Source organism: Rhinolophus sinicus, linkage group LG09, assembly GCF_036562045.2.
Source record: "Rhinolophus sinicus isolate RSC01 linkage group LG09, ASM3656204v1, whole genome shotgun sequence".
Classification (NCBI taxonomy): Eukaryota; Metazoa; Chordata; class Mammalia; order Chiroptera; family Rhinolophidae; genus Rhinolophus; species Rhinolophus sinicus.
In genome coordinates this window covers 11,765,756-11,785,646 of record NC_133758.1, presented here as the reverse complement: position 1 = coordinate 11,785,646, position 19,891 = coordinate 11,765,756, and the positions used below count along the sequence as shown (strand labels likewise).

Sequence of the window (19,891 nt, the reverse complement as noted above, 5' to 3'; positions counted from 1 at the left end):
AATATTAAGCTTTGGCTAGACTGATCAAGACAAAAAGAGAAAGATACAAATAACAAATACTAGGAAAAATTGAAGAAATTACTATAGATCCTGTTGATATCTACGGGATGGTAGGGAAATATGAAAATATGATAATAAGTTTCAAAACTTAGATGAAATGAAAATATTTCTTGAAAGATGAGAATTATCAATTTATTGAAAGTTGCTTCAGAAGAAATAGAATATCTGCCTAGTCCTGTATCTATTAAAGAAGTTGAACTCATAAGAAAACTCCAAACTTAGATGGCTTCATGCAGGAACTCTGTCAAACATACAAGGATATTCTGGATGTTTTGTCCAGAGAAAAAAAACGGATAAATCTCAAAAACATTATGCTGAATGAAAGACGTCAGACACAAAAGCATGCATATCCCGTGATTCCATCTCTATGAGATTCTGGAAAATACAACTGTGATCTATTTTAGTAAAAATATTTTAGTAAAAAGGTGTCGTATTTTAGTAAAAATATGACATGTTTAAATTTTATTTGAATCATGACGAGTTCCAAGATATTAAAACTCCTGATTTATCTGAGAGACCTTAGTGAGGGTAGGAGGAGAGAGCACACAAAAGATTTAAATATTTCCCATCCAAACAATCACCAGGAATTTCATAAAAGTTTAGAATTAGAATTTTTTAGCAATCTTTCAATTATCCATTTTGGGGGTGTAAAAGAATCCTTAACTAGATTATTAAAATCACATGTACATGGTTTCCTGAGGTCTTTGATTTATATTGAATTTGTGTGTTTTATGTAAAGTCTGATACCATAACATAGGTAAAGCTAGACAATCTAAGTAAAAAATTGAATGTGTACTATTTAGTCTTCTTGCTTCATCTAACATTTATGCTTAGCTTCAAAATAGTTTTTTATTTTTAAAAATAATGTTGGAGTATAAAAACCCAATTAAAATTACTTGCTGTTGACCACACACACTCACTGGTCAGGTGGTTAGGAATGTTCTGTGGCTTAGTTGTAGACAGTTGCCTGATACCGGCAAAGTTTCTAAGTAAAGCAAATGGCTGCTTACAAATACAAAACTGCCAGATTCATGGTTTATATTCTAAGGCAATAGAAAGCTAAATTAAGCCATAGCGTTTATAACACATGTCGAAATGAAAGGTTTATAAAACTCAAGGCACAATCCTTTCATGAAAACCAATAATTTATTCTATTGTTTTCTAAGCTAATAAGAAAATGGAAGCTATTCTCCGACATAACTGTAACTCATCATGTGGACACTGGAAGTTTCAAAGGGAAGATGGATCCAGAATTTTCACCTTTACAGAGAGGATGAAGTTATCTGGATACTAGAGAAACTAACAAGGTAGATTCTGGTTTAAGAGAAAATGCATTGTTTGACATCGATATTTCAGAGGAGATGCTCTGTCACTGATAGAATAATTAAGTGAGACTTGATCTTATGGCAAAATATATTACTTATTTATACTAAAGATGAAGGCTATAAAATTTTAAGTTGAAAAACTTGCTGAGCTGATGTAAGTGATCTAGTCAAATATTCCAGTTTATTCTGTTCTATTCTCCTTTTTTCATTCCCTGAGACAAGGCTTCAAAAACTAATGGAATATAACGCCAATTATAATTACAGGATAACAATGCCAATTATATCTTTCAACTGGAAGACATCCTACTTCCTTTTCATTTGTTAAATTTATAAAAGAACAAACTTGTATAGTTCAAATAATGCTTGAACAGTAATAATTGAATTTCATGCTCCATCAGCCAGTCAAATTTAAGGATATTCCCAATTATTGTCCCCAGAGCACAAAGTGTGGATGTCATTATATTCAACATAGAACAATATCCTTTAGAGCTGCTGATCTTCTGAGCTTTGAGAGACTGAATAAGGACAAATACCTTTCAGAACAACTAAGCCTTGTGATGTAACAATAGTTGCTGGTAGAATGAAAGCATGTCCGCAATTCATCCTTCCCACACAAGATCTGAAAACCTTAAGATAAATACCTATATATTTTTAGCATAACAGTAAACTGGAGGTAAAATGGTTATGCTTCAACTCAACTCTCTGACCTTCCAGGTTGGTGTGTGTGTGTGTGTGTGTGTGTGTGTGTGTGTGAGGTCATTTCAGCTTTAGTCATCATCTTGGTTCTCATGGTCAGAGAATCGATTACCTTGGAGCAGACAAAACAGGCTGCAGGCCATCCTACTGTGCAACAGGAAGGGAGCAAGTCAAGGTCAGAGGGGAGTAAAGACTCAAGCTTTGGCGAGCACTGACTGGGATCTACAGGCTAGATTCTTGCAAATAGAATGGGACAGTTTAAATGACTAATCCCAAGGGGGTATTGCAGAAGCTCCCTCCCCACCCAGACAAGCTTTTATACTCATAAGACCCAGGAGACGGTGTGTCTTAGAGCCAGATAAATGCAGATAGCCCTGATCCACATTCCTATTTCCCCATCTCCAACCAAAACACTGCAACCAATACCCTTCTTTATAACTTAACTTCAAAATATAGTTAAATGTTACCCTTACTTGTGAAAGTGTTCCCAATTCCCTCAAGCAGAGTTGGCCATTGTCCCTCCATGCTCTGATACTACGTGATATACACCTCTCTTACATCTACTTTGAATATTGCATGCAAATTATTTGATCATAGACTAGTTTTCCTTGCTAGAATGTATGCACATTTTAGAGAAGTCTAGAAGATGTTTTTCATCCTAATTCCTGTGACTAAGGATTTTTCCTGACCCGTAGTAGACAGTATTTATTTCTTGCACTGATTTTTTTGTTTTGTTTTGTTTTACTTTTAAGAGTGTTTCACATATGTTATTCACAATTCTGTGTGGTTTTCTGAGAAAATATTACGAAAGCAATCTTACTAACCAGAAAGTTGACTATATAAAAATTGTGATTTGCACAATGTTGTTGATGGCACTTTCAACAACCCAGCTCTTAAAACATCTCAGGCCCTTCGAGTGAGCTCACATTGAGTTCTGGCCTCTCTCTCCAACTGCAATAGTCTTGAAGAAAGTCTTCCTTACTGTTAAATTTCTCCAGTGCAATTTTTGCTTTGATAATATTCAACTTGCTTCAAGGCTGTTTGAAAGAAAGGGAAACTTTATTTATAATTCTCATAGAGGCACTTTAAGTCTTTATTAGATGTTATTATAAAGCATTTCACACTGAGAAAAAAAATTTTAAAAAAAGGAAAGAAAACTGAGATTTCAAATGGGCTTTCCAGACTAAAATATCAAAGATTTTGCAAAACCCCATGGGTCTCTGTGGTTTCAATTGCTCATGTACGCACACAGCTTTACAATTATTTAGCATTTGTTGCTTTGGCTCTGATTGTAATTCTATTTTCATATCCTCTCGTCTGAAAGTCTGGATTCTATTGCTGCCACACCTTATAGTATTTATCTTTGGTGTGTGTTTTGTTTTCATAAAATGCTGTTAGCTAAGTAAATACATTTCTTATATTGAAAGACTTACATTGTTTCATAAAACATTTCCTCATGGGTATCACTGATACACCCTAGCTGTTTGAGTTCCTTTAAGATATTACAGTTAGCTATTTTCTTTACCAACCATGAGGAGCCAACTTTTGTTATGAATATGCCTCTATTTAAGAGAAGATGCGTTTAAGCTTATAGAGAAATGGGAGTCTGATGGCTTTTATCTTTGCTGGGAGAGGAGGTATGGTAGCAGTTGGGGTAAAGTTTTGAGGAAGGTTTATTGAGTGAGAGAGACCAGAAAACAATAAGAAGTTGAGAATAAGAGTAAAGTAATGAACCATGGGGACGCGCTGGCTGGGGAAAGGACTGAGGTAGGAAGAAGTTAATGGGAAGGTAAAACAGGTGCTGGGGTCCTAGAGACCTCAGGGTTTAGGATTGATTAATTTGAAAAATAAAAACCCAAGGGATGATGCTTTTTCTGACTTTTATTATTAGCTAAATCTATCAGTGTTTTGTCTTCTTCAAACATCATTTAAACTCACTAGATAAGGAAGTTGCTTGTTCTTTTATGGAGGTTAGTACAATCACCCAGTATACAAGGCCTGAAAATTAAGTTTGCGAACTTGTTGCAATGATGTTGCTAACCTTTTTCTGATATCAGAGGGATTCTTCATTATGAATTTGTACTAACTGGAAAACAGTTAACCAAGTTTATTATTTGAAAGTGCTAAAAAGTCTGCATGAAAAAGTTATACGTCCTGAACTTTTCACCAACAATTCATGGCTCTTACATCACAACAATGTACTAGCTCACAGGGCACTGTCTGTGAGGGAGTTTTTAGCCAGTAAACAAATAACTGTATTGGAACACCCTTCCTACTCACCTGATCTGGCCCCCAATGACTTCTTTCTTTATTAGGAGATAAAGGAAATATTGAAAGGAAGACATCTTGATGACATTCAGGACATCAAGGGTAATATGATGACAGCTCTGATGGCCATTCCAGAAAAAGAGTTCCAAAATTGCTTTGAAGGGTGGACTAGGCATTGGCATTGGTGCATAGCTTCCCAAGGGGAGTACTTCGAAAGTTACCATAGTGATATTCAGCAATGGGGTATGTAGCACTTTTTCTAGGATGAGTTCGCAAACTTAATTTTCCATTCTTGCATTCTTTTATACCAGGTGTGGTTTATGTACAGTGTAAAGCATACCTACTCACTATCTTATGATGTTTTGAAAGATGTTGCCCCTGGATTTAAGAATATATTACTTATTTTGAAGGAACATAACCAAGGGTTAAAATGTCCATGACTAATAAAATGAGGATTCTTGCTAAGGATTCATAGATTGCAGAGTTCATCTAGAAGTGAAAGGCAGAAAAATAATCTGGGGAGAAATATCTAGAAAAGGAAGATGTTAGAGGTGTTGGGGAAGTAAATCTCACCTACAAAGGCACCAAAGTAAATGAAATGAGAACTGAAAAGAGTGGCCACAATTATGGCTGGGCTATAAATGTCTATTTTAAGTCTGCTTCATGTAGTTTAAAATGGTTATCAAGTTCCCTACATCATAAATTAGTACAGTACTATTATTAAAGCCTGTTAAAATTCATAGCCTTTAAAGCAAGAAAAGTAACAGGTGAATGTATTAAATATTCAAGTGTCAAGTGATGCATTTTGTAATAAAGGAATAAAAAAACCTTTATTTTCCAAAAGTGCAGCTAATGTGTCGTGTGATACAAAGGTCATAGTGGTTATTCATCACTCCTACCATCTTCATCCATTGTTCACCTCCGCTACTGCTCACGTGATGGAAATCATAAAACTCTGTCATGAAATGTGGCTCCCCCTCAACCTCCTAACTTAGCAACTCCACTTCTGCTCCAACTATTCCATAATGAAAAAGAAAAAAACATTATTTTGATGATTTAAAAAATAGAATTAGTGGGGAGGGGGGTTGTCACTATGTGAGAGGGATAGAAATGATAAATGTCTAACTATTACATTGTTTCATGCACCTGAAACTAATTTTAAAAATGTTATATATAAAAAAAAGGAATTAAATACATTGTGCATGCTCACGCTCTCTCCAGAGTGTTTCTATCTCAAAGAGTTTCACTGTTGTATTTTCCATCTTCCTTCAACTTTCCTTCTCCCTCGCCTTTTCTTTGACATCTTTCTTTAGTGGGTTTAAGATTTCACCAGGACCCGTCCACATGATCATAATGAGCAGAGGGGAATTTCAGTGTGAACTAGCGTAGTAATAATAATAAAAGGAAAAAGGGGGTATGGGCGTTAGAAGAATGTAAAAATAGTTTACAGAGCAGAAGGAAACATTTCAGAAAAAAGGGCCACTCTAGAGACATTCAAGAATCTGAACCAGAGGTTGACTGGATCCAGGACTTGCTCCTTCTGCTTCAGTTTTCTATTTTCTTATTTATCAGCTCCAGGGTCATATTCACTCCACCTTCATTCACTGCTTCATGTGGCAGAGGACACAGCTACCAGCAGCCTGGGGTCAGACAGATATCGTAGTAAAGATAGGTCTTTAGCACCTACTTCAATTACAGAATTCTTGGGGAAGGTATCTGCCTGTTCTGGCTTGGGTTATATGCTCAATCGTGGATGAACGACAATGGACATAGGTGTGTGATTGACTGGCCCCTCCGGGATCTATGTGTTTGGCATGAAGAGGAGCAAAATATACCACCTCTTTGGCATATTGATTATTTTGAACTGCTTACTTTAAAGAAATAGCAGACACAGGAGAAGCTCTGAAAATGGAGAGGTTACCCTTTTGTGGGAGACCTTTACATTTACAATTACAAGGGACATCTCCATTTGAAAGGGTGTCTCCCTCTCCATAATAGGAAGTGGAAGATGACTAAATCTCTAGAAACTCTTATCATAGTGGAGAAGGCTATGACTTAAAACTGCGTAACAACTATACCTTTGTTTACGGTGCTTTTCCTGGTCACCTATAACTGACTCCCACTCTGCAACATCTTTTGTCTGTAGCTGGAGATGGTATTTAAGGTGGTGGCTTGGGTCACTTTGGGAGTTAGTTACTCAGTTTTTTCTCAGTATGTTCCATGTCTACAGGAGGTATATGAGGTCTGACAATTAAGTTTGCAAACTTGCTTCAATGATGTTGCTAACTCAGGGGAGTACTTCCAAGGTGACTTAGGGATATTCAGCAATGAGGTATGTTGCTCTTTTTCTAGAATGAGTTTGTGAACTTAAGTGTCTAACCCTTGGTCATGTTATTACACTTCTGTTTGTCTCCTGTTAATCTGTCTCTTATTACAGGGAGAATCAAGAAGGGTAGAAGGAAAATTATTTTTCCTCTCCTCCAGAAACATTATAGTTACTCAATAAATGTTTTTTTTTTTTTTTTTGTATAAATCAATGAATGAATGTAACACTCACTTGGCTGTGGTATGTAGGGTTAGGAGAAAAATGTGATTACAGAGAAGAAATTCAATAGGAACCTACTGATATTGTTAGCAGCTTGGAAGATGAATGAGGCAAAGACATAATTAAAAAATTGACTCCCCAAAGTGGACCCTGACGTGATATATGCTGTAGATGATGCAATTCTACATCATATCTCTAACAGTTCATCTTTCTATATAGCTTAGTATTTAGTAAGTAGGACTTTGATATAATAAAAGACTATGCTTAGCATTTATCCCAAGATTTAAACACATAGGTTTTATGTTTTTCCTTTTGAAATAGGAAATAAGGTATTGCATAAATTCTTATGCAATAATGATAAATAAAATATGAAGATGGTTTTCTTGATGCTTGACTTTCCTTGTATAAAGTTTACCTTTTGATCCTCACACCAGGAGATTTGAGCTGAGCTGATTGAACTTAGACTAAGGTTGTTTAATTCACTCCAGTTAACACGAAATAGCCATCTACTAAGTTCTCAGCTTTGCACCACGTCAGTACAGACAAAGCTGAGTAAGACAATGCCAGTTTACTTCAAAGAACAGATAATCTAATTAATAAAGTAGAATGTATGTAAATAATCGCATTGCAAGCTATATAATAAGCACTCTCAGGTTAAAAACCCAGAATTAAACTTGAAATATTCTGTCAATTCTGAGGAAATAAAAATTATTTCATCTTATGGTATAGAGAAAGAGTTAAGAATGAGTTAATAGATGAATGGAACTCTATCTATTCATCTATTCTATTCTAATAGAACACTCTCATGAAAACTAGAGAGATGAGAGGTAAATCCTTTGCTCTTTTCTGGTTAATCATTGCCATCTCTGACAGTTTTGAAGTGCTCTAATGTATAAACAAGAATCAAGCTAATGTCTCATTTTCAAGTTGTGTTCAGTTATGTGAATCTCCATCTTTCATTTTGCTTTTAGTAGCATAGCAGTGTCCAGTGATTATAACGGGAGAGCATTTCTTCAACTAGGCAAATGTCACTCATTTAAAGGAGCAACATTTTTGTATAGTACACCTTCTATAAAAGATCTAAATAGATAAATAATTCAGGGAATATTTATGAGTTTACTCATTTGTTTCGCAAGTCCTTTTTTACCTTTTGGTGAATTAACATGCAAATTAAATATTTATAAGCCAATTTGTGTTATTGGTTGATTTTATGATATCCAGGTGTTATTTTTTCCTCTTTGTATTCAGTAATGATTATCTGACATTCAAATGCAAACACTAGGTATAGTGTCATGCACGTATATGATTAAAAAAATGAATAATAAGTCTCCATAAGAAAAAGAATTTAATGTATTGCCTCCTATTAAATAAGACAATACCACTGGGAATCCTATTTTCTACCTCAGAACAATTTTGTACCTATAACATCTATATTTATGAAGGCAGCATTTTATAATGTGACAGTATTAAAACTTTTTGGCCTTGGGAATCTTTTTACATTCTTCAAAATTATTGAACACCTCAAATAACTCATTTTATGTGGGTTATATCTAAGAATTTTGGCTGTATTAAAATGTTATAAGTTAAAATTGGTAAATTTAAAAATATTTATCAATTTATTTAAAAAATAACAACTATAAACCAATTACATAAAGAACATGGTTTTTATTAAAAAAATAATTCTATTTTCCCAAACCGAAATAAAAATTGTACTACTGCTCACTAGTCAATCTACCGCAGACCGGCTTCTATTCTTAATATTTTGTTGCAACTTTTATTTATTTATTTTTTAAGCAAACACAACCAATGGTCTCTATACTGACAAGTTCAACAGTCATTTCTTGTCTTTATGTCCCTATATTATGGGTTTTCTGTGCTGTATCTGAGGAGAAAAATAGTTGCTTTTTTCCTTTAAACAACAAATTGTTTTTTTTAATAATTTAGAACTAAGAAAAATTACCTGACAACTTTACCCACATACTTATCATTTCCAACATCCTCCATTCCTTTGAGTAAAGCTGCATTTTAAAAAACATTTTTATTATTTTTTTTTTAGCCCAAAGAACTTCCTTTTATGTGTCTTGTGGTGCTGTCGGCAAATTCACTTTTGTCTGTGGTATAGAATTCTAATTTTCTGTGTTTGTTTCCTTTCAGCACTTGAAAGAAATCTTTGCATTGCCTTCTGACTTACACTATTTCTTATGGAAAGTCCTTAGTCACTATCAACTTTAATCCCTTGTACAGAATGCATCCTTTTTTCTGGCTGCTGTAAAAGTTTTGAAAAATTGCTTTCAGCAATTTGTGGTATGTGTCATAGTGTGGTTTTCTGTTTATTCACCTGGGACTTTGTTGAGTTTTCTGGGCTCTGTGGATTTATAGTTTTCATCAAATTTGGAATTTTTTTAGCTATTATTTCTTCAAATTTTTTCTGTTGCTCTTTTCCTTCTGGAACTCCAATTAAGGGTATACCATGTTTCCCCAAAAATAAGACCTAGCTGGGCCACCAGCTCTAATGTATCTTTTGGAGCAAAAATTAATATATGACCCAGTATTATTTATATTATATTATATTATATTATATTATATTATATTATATTATATTATATTACATTACATTATATACCAGGTCTTATAGTAAAATAAGAGTGGGTCTTATATTAATTTTTGCTCCAAAAGATGCATTAGAGCTGGTGGTCCAGCTAGGTCTTATTTTGGGGGAACACCATATTAAACAGAACTATTTTGCTGCACATATCAGTAGGTTCTGGTCTTATTTTTTTTTATCCCCGTACTTCAGTTTGGGTGGTTTTATTGACCCTTCTTCAAATTTATTAGTCTTATTATTTTCTTTTTTTCCCCTATAACCTCTAATCTTTTACAAGGCCAATCTGGAGAACTTTTCAGTTCAGATATTTTATTTTATCAGTCTTGGAATTTCTATTTAGTTTAGTTTTATTGTTTCCATTTTAAAATTGTGTTCATATTGTCTTTAAATCCTTGAACATAGTTGTTGTAATAGATGTTTTAGAAGTCCTTATCTTAATTAATTCCATCATTTTAGTTAATCCCATCATCTCTGTTATTTCTGGTTCTGTTTCTATTTACTCCGTTTTTTTTTCCTGGTTGAGAATCACATCTCCTCCCCTCCCCCACCGCTTCTTTGTATATTTTGTAATTTTTGTTGAATGCTGAACATTGTGAATTTTATGTTATCTTGTATATAGACATTGTCATCCTTCAATGTGTTGAGTTTTGTTTTGGTAGGTTGTTAACTTACTTGTGTATCAGCTTTATCTTTTCAAGTCTTGTTCATAAGCATTGTTAGGTCTAGAGCATCCTTTTTTCTAGGACTATGTTTTTCATGTAAGTAAATCCTACTTTTTGTCCAATTTAATGGGCAAAACTTTTATAATATTAATTATTAAATAATAATGTATTAATTTCAATTGATATGTCAACTACTAAAATTTTAAGAATATGTTAGTCATATTTTATACGATATTCCTTGATTACTTTTGAAATGAATAATTTTTTATTTGCCTAATAGTCATTTAAAATTTTTTCTTCTATTTCTTGTTTGTAGGCTTCATAGTACCATCAAGCTTTGGTGATTTGGCTAGACTGGGAGAGACTGATTAATTCCAGATTATATGACCTGGTCACAACCTTACTTCATAAAACACCAAGAAAGTGTTTGGTTTGATAACCAACCATTACATATATATTTCATTCAGTTACTGGATTCAGTTGCCTCATTATAACAACTTTTTGTAATGAACTAGATACTACTTAGCTGTTTTCTGGTTTACATAACTGGGGCATGCTGAGGTTTGCCTTGATTTTTCAAAGCTTCAGGCAGCCAACTAGCACTGACGTAGCTGTGGTTCAGGCCAGGTTACATTAAAACCTGAGAAATTCAACTTGGAACTATTTGTCTTTATTAGTCCATATTCTAAAATCATTCTCCACAAGGCAGACTTTGAGAAAATGTGGCAACTTTTGAGAAAAGAAAGAAATTTCATGTCCCAACAAGCAGAATGGAGAGTGATGAATGGCAGTTCAATACCATCAATGTAGAGAGCCCTTAAGAAATGTGGCCACACGCCCACATCACTGAAATCATCGATGTTGAAAGCAAAGAGTTAGTTCTGCTTTACATATTAATATATTGTGTTTAAGTAGAAACACACGCTGCCTGGGAAGGAATAGTTGGTACGTTGTGTTTAAGCAAAATGAAGAGATTGAGGTCGATCTGGGATCAAATCTTCGCACTGGTGGTTGCTTAGTTGTACTTCGTAGGGTAAATTCTAACTTTTCTGTAAAGTAGTTTCTGCACTATAGATATTTTGTTAGAATTATATAGCAGAATGATACAAATGGTGATTTACAAAAACAAAACAAAACAAAATGCCTCTTTTTTATAAACGTTAAAAGATCAAGCTAAGAAAAGAAAGAAGTCCTGTGGTCTAGACACAAACACTACAAAAGGCAGCATAGTTACAAATATGTTATGTGATTACGATCTTTTCTCCTTTCAATATGTGTAACCAATAAGTTTGCAAGTGCTTATATCTGGGAAAATTAAAGTAAAATGAAAGAAGAAAGAATCACGTGAATGTACAGACCAGATATTCCTACATAGCACGAGCTATTTTCTCTGCACTTTGTGTATTTAGAAGATCGTCTTTCATGGTATTGTTAAAAAACAATTTCTCAAAGATGAAAAGAAATTCTCCCAGAAGAGATCAGTGGCTTATGAAAACAGAGGAAGTCAAACCTTACCAAGTAAACACATATCAATTCTGGGGGTTTATCGAGTTACCGTATCATTTTTGTTCCACACGTTTAGTTATTTACTCTACCTTCAAATTTATCTTTCTGTGTGAACCCAGATAATCAGAAATTATGTGGAAAGAAAAGGTGATAATATGACCCAGGTGAAAGGGATGATTTAATTCTTTGGATTTTACAGTGTGAATAAGCATCATATAGTTGTACCCAAAATTGAATGATGTTAGGCCCTGTGAAAGTATATAAGGAATTTAATGTTATTTTTTCCCTTTCTTCAAAGTTCATATAATCTAAGAGCTAGAGTATCAACAAAGGTGAAGTTAAAAAGTAATAAATCATTAGATAATAATAGCCACAATCCTACACGTTTAACAACCTAGTGAAATTCCACACAGCCTTTATATCATGCTCTAAATAGAATTTTTCAAATCTACCAGTTAATAAATGTACAATGTGGGCAAGGTACATAAACTGTGCTTCCCTTATTTGAAAAATAGTGCTAGAGTAGTATCTGCACTTGGCATAGATTATTAATTTTTTCCAATATCCATCTCCTCATCTTTGTTTTAGTAACGGAAAACCACCCCTCTCCTGCTCTGCTCTTCCCTGCCTTAACCACAAAGTGTTAAGAAAGATGTCCACCCAGCAGGAGACTATAGTTTTTATCCTAGCCCAGCAGCTCTGTTTGGCCATGGCAGCTATGTCTGGCCACAAGACTATATTCTGGCCAATAGGATGCACACAAGTTCTAGGTCACATCTTAAACGTAGTAGGCTGACTTCTCTCATTTCTCTTTTCCTCCACTACTTACTCTAGCATTCACATACAGTGCTAGTGAGCTAGCTTTGTGGATAACGAATGAAAACAATCTTGATCCATGCGATCCAGTTTCATGGCTGTTGGCTACGTGTGGCTAATGAACGCTTGAAATGTGGTTAGTATGACGGAAGAAACTAATTTTTAATTGTATTTAGTTTTAATTAATCCAATTTGAAAAGAAAATGACACTTAGTTTAGCTGTTGGGAAACTTGTAAGTATGTTTCACACATTCACAAGTTGATCTATTTTTTCAACTGAAAAAATTATGAAATCTAGATGTGGGTCAAGTATTACCAGTGAAATTTAGCATCCTGAATGAGATGCTTATATTTTGGCTATGTTCGGTTAAATTCAATGTATTATTAAAGTTAATGTCACCCATTACTTTTTCAAAATGTGATTAGTAGAAAATTTTGAATTACACATAGGACTCACATATATTTCTGTCAGGTAGCACTGATCTAGGGAATGGAAGAGCCACAAGATTAGAAGAAACCCAGGTCTTTGGATGACTTCGTGGAGCAGAACAGTGTGACTGCCCTGAACCACCTCCTACTTCTATGTAGGAGAGAAACACGTCTTCTAATTGGTTGAAGGTACTCTTATTTGGTTTCTATAATATTAAAGCAGCCGTACACTATTTTATTTAATAAACTAGTTCATGGAGCTGTTGGGAGGATTAAAGGAGTTAATGTTCATCAAGTGTTTAACATAGAGCATGCCACATACTAACGACTCAATGCTTGTAAGTTATTATTCCTATTACATCTCTCAATTGTAATGAAATTTTCTACCCTTGTAATTCTATATCATTTTATATATCTGTATAATATAGTGCCATCATCTTTCAATTTCATGCGTTTAAGTTGGAATTCTCTTTGAAGAATTTATCGGAAAGCTTATGTTCCTGTTCCACAATCTCTGTTAATCTCCTAGGTGATAAAGAACTGTTGCTCAAAGCTTAACTAACACACTGTGTACTTTCAACCACTGTCCCTTCACCTGTTTCTACACCCATAAGGAAACCACCATCGTGCTACTCCACAGCTCAAACCCTTCTCCGTTTTCTGTCGCTCTAAGGATAAACACCAAACACATTCATGTGTCCTTCCCACCTCCCAGGATAACGGCTCCCTGTTGGTTTTCTGGAATGTTCCATACTCTCACTTTCTCTTATTTTCTCAATTGGAATCACAAGATCTTGTGCGTTTGATTGATTCTTCCTTGAATATGCTTCTCCTCCCTCATCACCTACTTGGATGCTACTTATCCTTCATATTTCAGTTCATATATTAAGCTCTTTAGAGAGCTTCAGATGGTCTTCCAGACTGTGTTAGTCTCCTGCTGAATGCTCTCAAAACACCTTGCGGGCACCCTCCCACACCACTCTGTCCCATGTGTCTACTAGGATCTAGGATCATAATCTTATTTGAAATGTAGCATTTTTCACAGTATGAAAATATGACTCTTTTTTTCCTTTCCATTACTCTCTTTTCTGCTAAGTTGTAACTTCCTCAAGGGCAATGCTGACTGCATGTTTTGTACCTCCCCTCTTACATCAAGACAACTTCTAAAAAATGCATTAAATTGACAAATAGACTGTACAAGAATTGACAAATATTTGGTGTAAGAATTCAGAGGAAAGTAAAGATCGCTTCAACTTAGTAGTGGAGGTAAGGAAATATTTATGGAGCTACTAAGACGTGACTAAGATGTTCTGAGGTGGAAGTCAGGGTAGGGGGTTATAAGAGAGTGGACTCTAGAGTCAGAAAGGCTGGGATTCGATCCTGGATCTGCCACTTACTAGCTGTGTGACCCTAGGGAAATAATGTGACTTCTCTGTGCTTTAGCTTCTTCACCTGTAAAATGGAGATAGTAAATAGCTGTGTTATAAAGTTGCAGGGAGAATGAAATGAGTTAATATGAATCTAGCCTAGAAGAGTGCTTGGCACATGGTAAGTACTCAACAAATACTCCTAGTGGTAAAATGTGGGCTTTGGACTGGAAGAAAGAAGGAAGGAAGGCTCTTAAAACAGATGAAATTTCACAAGATATAATGCAGGGAAGTAAGAAAAAGTAAAGTGTACGGGAGAGAATGAGTGAATGTACTTTTGAGTGCAGAGAGGTCCTGTAGATGGTAGTAGGAGGTAAGGCAAGGGAAGGGTCAACTTAAGGACTATAATATAGTGGATGGGAATTCATTACAAATTTTTGGTCAAAGCAGTGGCATTCTCAAAATTATTTTTTGTTTATTTTTGTTTTGTCTGTAGGGGTTGCCAGAGAAAAGAATGATATAAAGAATTCATAGATTGTTATAAGCACATTAGAAGCATTGTCTCTTTTGTTATCATAGACCCATGAGTAGGTGTTATTACAATGCCCACTTTATCGCTGGGGGAACTGAAGTAAAGGGAAACGTGAAACAAAAAAGACAATAATGCTCCCTATTCGTAGGACTTCTATGAGGATACAACATATAAAAAATATTTAACACTATGAAATGCAGTGAGGATTCAATGAAAGAAATCTATAGATTTTATTGTTAGTGTTATTATCAATCCTAGGAGGAGACTAGTATCCTCCTGTCCCCTTTTTCAGTCCTATCTTATGCAGTATAATGTAAGAAAGCTTTCACATGCTTTCTAGAGAAAAATTGTGAGTTTGAATTTCAATTTATGTGTTTTACAAATGTATAAATTAGGCTAACGTGAAAATTTTTTTTAAAAGCATGAATTTCCACTAGGGCTGGAGAGCGTCAGTTTCATGCTCAGCATGTCTATAAATAAAGACCTAATTGTTAGGAGTTAGGACATGATGGGAAAACAAATGGAATGATAGTTAGAGAGCACTTTATGGCTTGAAACCCGTTTCCTCAGAAGTGGGATTGTTTGAGTCCTTTTGAACAGAGTGCTCGTGGTTGTCATGTGTGAGAAAGGGGTGGCCTGAGGATGACAATGAAGAGAGGGAGGAAGAAAGTTTTGTAGGATGAGCTCTGTATGTGATGGTTGTCTCACAGCGCAGCAGTGGAAGAATGTGGGTGGGCGTATTTATGGAGGAGAGTAGGTGCCCAGGAGTCATGAGAAGATTTCATCTTTTCTGAATGAGGACAATGGGACAATCTTCTTTGTGGATGTAGTGACACTATTAGAGCAAAGAAACTCTACAGATCATTGAAGGAAATGGAAAAACAACTGTGGGCTCTTTGGAGCTTGACTTTTCTATTTTCCCACTGCTGTGTCATTTCCACAATCATCAGTCAACTCCACTGGAAAGCAATACAAAGAGGAGAAAGGAAAGGAACAAATGGTTGTCAAATCATCAAATATTTATATTTTTGTTTGTTACAGGCTCTGAGTGAACACCTTAATGGGGACAAAGTTGTGATAACTGGCCTAAATTAGGCTGGAAGTTGTTGATGGCTTTTGATAATCCACAACGTTTTTTCTGTTATTATTAGAGTGAAGTAAGAACAGAGGCCAGTGTATTCCCAGGTGATTTTGTTATGTGAATCATCAGTCTTTTCACGTTCTTTCATTAACATGCTTAACTTGCTTAATATAGACAAATAATGTTGATCAGCAAACGGTTCAATAGCTATAATCCCAAGGCATAAATTGACATTTGATAAATTCTTGAGAAAATGTGTAACTGGAAATGGGGCTCAGAAGTGATGGTCATTATGTATTTTTGGGTTATTTTATATCTTATTCAATCCAAAAAGCAAAAATTAATTCCTGTGTTACAAGACTGTGAATTGTACTGTTAATATGCCTACGCATTTTTTTTTTTCATTTCTACTCTAGAATGTTACTATTAAGTACCTAACACTTCATCCTGCAGATGAAAATTGTAATTGTCAGAGGGAAAGTTGAAACCCATTTTTTTTTTACATTAAATCTTACTCTTAAAAAGCATTGATGTTTCAACCCAGATACATTACAATCATCTGTTAGTTAAGTCTCTAAACAAATAAAGGCATTGCATCCCTGCCCTTTTTACAAATAATGGAATTGTTTAAATTTCTGTGTCATCAAACAAGTACTTTAAAAAAGTCTATATTGTAAATTAGAGCAGTCACACATCTTTGATGATCAAGGTCTTTTCCATCACATAAAAACACAATCTAGCTCCAGGTATTCTTTTAAAACAGATACTATTTTTTTCACAGTACATGGATTTCAAGGAGTGTGGATATAGCCTGCAAGTAAGTTGAAATTTTGTGAGAAGAAATGGGAATTAAATGGGAGTTATTATTAGCTAAGAGAGTGGGCTTTTGAGTGTTACCTGTCAAGCACTACAGACTGTCAAACAAATCTTGCTTATTTTATGATTACTAATCATTAACATTATTTTGATAGAAGCGTATCAGCAATCTTTGTCTTCCTTATGTGTTTAAAACAACAATTTTGTTATTAAATACAAATTTAACATAGTTTTAGGTGGTAGAGTCGATGTAGAGGACTACTAATGGAATATAATTCTTACGTCAATATATCAAATCTTTCAGTTTCTACATAATTCATTTATAAAGTTTCTGTAATACTGTTTCATGTATAGGAATTTTTTTTTTAATTTCACTTTTTTGTGTGTGATTTTTGTTTTCACTAATTATTTAAAAAGAGAGATGCTTTTAAACCTGTAGTCCCTTTAGGATTTATTTTTTATAAATTATTACTCATTGTTTACAGCAGTGAAACTTAATCAAAAGCAGTTTTCCTATAGGAAAAAAATTGCACAAAGAATAATCTACTATATGTCTACTGGGTCAAAACATTCATGGGAATTTGTTTTTAAGTACACTGCATTCTTTGCAAATCTCACCTTTTTGTAATTTATATAGTCTTTTCTTATGTACAATTTTTCATGTAGGATTTAATTCTTTATGGAAAAAACTGCAATAAAACATTCTTATCTGTCAAACACAAACACTTAAAAGTGCTTGAATGTTGTAGCAATGCTTAAAAATTAAACCAAAGTAATCTTGGTACAGTCTTAACAAAAGCAATCTGTAATGCATAGGGAAATAGCTTTATTTTAAGAAAAATCCATTACAACCGGAAACAATTAATACTACTAAGCTTATAAAATCTAAACTACAAAAGTTAGCCATAAATCATTTTCTGATTGCTTCATGTTTTCTCTATATAACTGTAAGTAAGTACTTTGATTTTATGAATTATAGTTTGTATTACCTTTCCCCCCTCCCACATTAGGCAAAACATTAAAAGATATTTATGAATGACTTGTTTGTTCGATTAGATGTTTGGTTTAATGTTTTTATGGAAGAGGACCTCAGGACTTTCTATTTTCAAATATTAATTTTTAGAGAAGTTATCTTTGGTCTTTAGATTCAAACAGAAGTCTATAAATTCTAGTTTCACCATATAAAGCCATTTTTGTTAAAAATAATAGTATCTACATCATGACCCTATGTTATAATGATTGAATAAAATAATACATGTGAGATACTAGAACAGTGCCTGGGCCACAGTATGTGCTCAGAAAGTGTTAATTAGTATGATTATGTAACTTCTTTAAACCTGTTTCTTTATCTACTTACTGGGGAAAATGCCCTAATGTTGTAGGATTATTGTGAGGATTAAAATGTGTGCAAGTCCTGACCACTGTGCCGTACACCTAAAGCTGAAGCTGAATAATATTGCATGTCAACTATAATTTAATATATGTGTAGTCATGGGACATGGAGTACAGCATAGGGAACAGAGACAATGGAATTGTAATAGAGATATATGATGTCAGAGGGGCAATAGATTGGGGGAGCGGGGTTAACCCCCCCAATCTATTGCCCCTTTGACATCATATATATCTATTACACTTTATGAGGGGTGAAATGTCTAACTATGATATTGATTTATACACCTGAAACTAATTTTAAAAAAGGAAGTTAAAAAAGAAATGTGTGCAAGGCACTTAGAGCTCTTAATATAGAGTAGACATTGTTACATATAGGTAAATGTTAATAGCAGGATCTTACTATGTAGTAAGCATTGTTATTTATAGTTAAAGACGATAAGTCTTAACTAGTACTAAATTCCGAATCCTGTACACTAAACTGATATAAAACTAACAATCGAGAATTATATCATGTGCTCTCTATGTGGTTATAAATAATTATAAATAATCACATAATTTCAGTAGAATTAGTGTTTCTCTCCAGTTAAACCTATCCACCAGAGATCACATGTGAATTTAAATAAGAATTTTGTAACTTTACTAACCATTGTCTCCTTAATAAACTTTAATTAAAAATAAAAAGAATTTCAATCATTATGAATTCCTTGGAGGCATTATTTGATTACAGATAAAAGCAGTAAGTTCATATTACCAGTATGTTTTAATATTCACAAAATATTTTCTTCTTTCAACTTATATAAGGAACAAAGAAGAAAACAATCTGTTTATATTTTTCAATCAACTGAGAAAGACGTCAAAAAAGATGCTTACAGGGAAAATTTATCAACTAACTTATCAAATGCTTCTGCTTCAGGTATGGATGTCATTAGCAAATGTTGATTTATCCGTTAAAAAATTCTGTCATCTACATATTTATTGAAGCAATTATAATTTCCTTAAGATCTGATCCTTTGACTTACTTTTAAAAGACAATTACCAGCTCGTTTTTGAAACAGGCAATCAAATAAGGTCTGTCTGGGACATCTTGAAGGGTGGATTGTCAATGGCATTAATCTAAAATGATTTGTTTTTGGTGAAAATTGTTATCCAATGGGATTTTAAAAGAAGGTGATGAAAAGGACTTGGACAAATGCTACTGCGCTTGCTATCTGTCCCGGCTTTTTAATATCTTTAATTTCCAGTGATTAAAACTCTATCCCATGGTCATTTTCTTTGGCGTTCTTGTTATTGATCTTGCTGTTTATTTTTCCTCTAGATTTAACAAAATGTTTTCTGCTACAAGTGGTAAATATTCTTCTGCAATACTTCAAATAAACCTCTGTTGGTAAGAGTACAATACTGGACTTTCATCATCCTCATCAACTTCTTGACGGTTTGGATGGATTTAACTTAGAGCTGTCTGACCTCTCTGACTCTGGAGCAGTTACTGGTTGATTGCACAGACACCTCAAAATACGGTGTTAAAACAGGTGATTTTCAAATTGGTGTGCCTAAACTAAAGACTTAATAAATAATTTTGAGTTTACATTTCTGTTGAAAAATGGTTCATTTTTATTCATTTAAATTATTTATCCAGTGCATTTTAAAATTGGTGTGATCATACATAATTTGCTTACTAATTAACAAAAAAATAAATTAAATTATTTTGGTTTGGGGAGATATCCATCAGTCAGGAAGATCTACATGGTAGCAGCTATTCCCACCTGTTTCTACATAGGACAGTTGCTCAGT

At 34.1% G+C, this 19,891-nt stretch overlaps 1 pseudogene; it reads left to right on the top strand.

Moving 5' to 3' along the window:
• Nucleotides 1–14,492: 14,492 nt before the first annotated feature.
• Nucleotides 14,493–19,891, top strand: part of LOC109446200 (glutamate decarboxylase 1) — a 42,033-nt pseudogene continuing 36,634 nt past the window's right edge.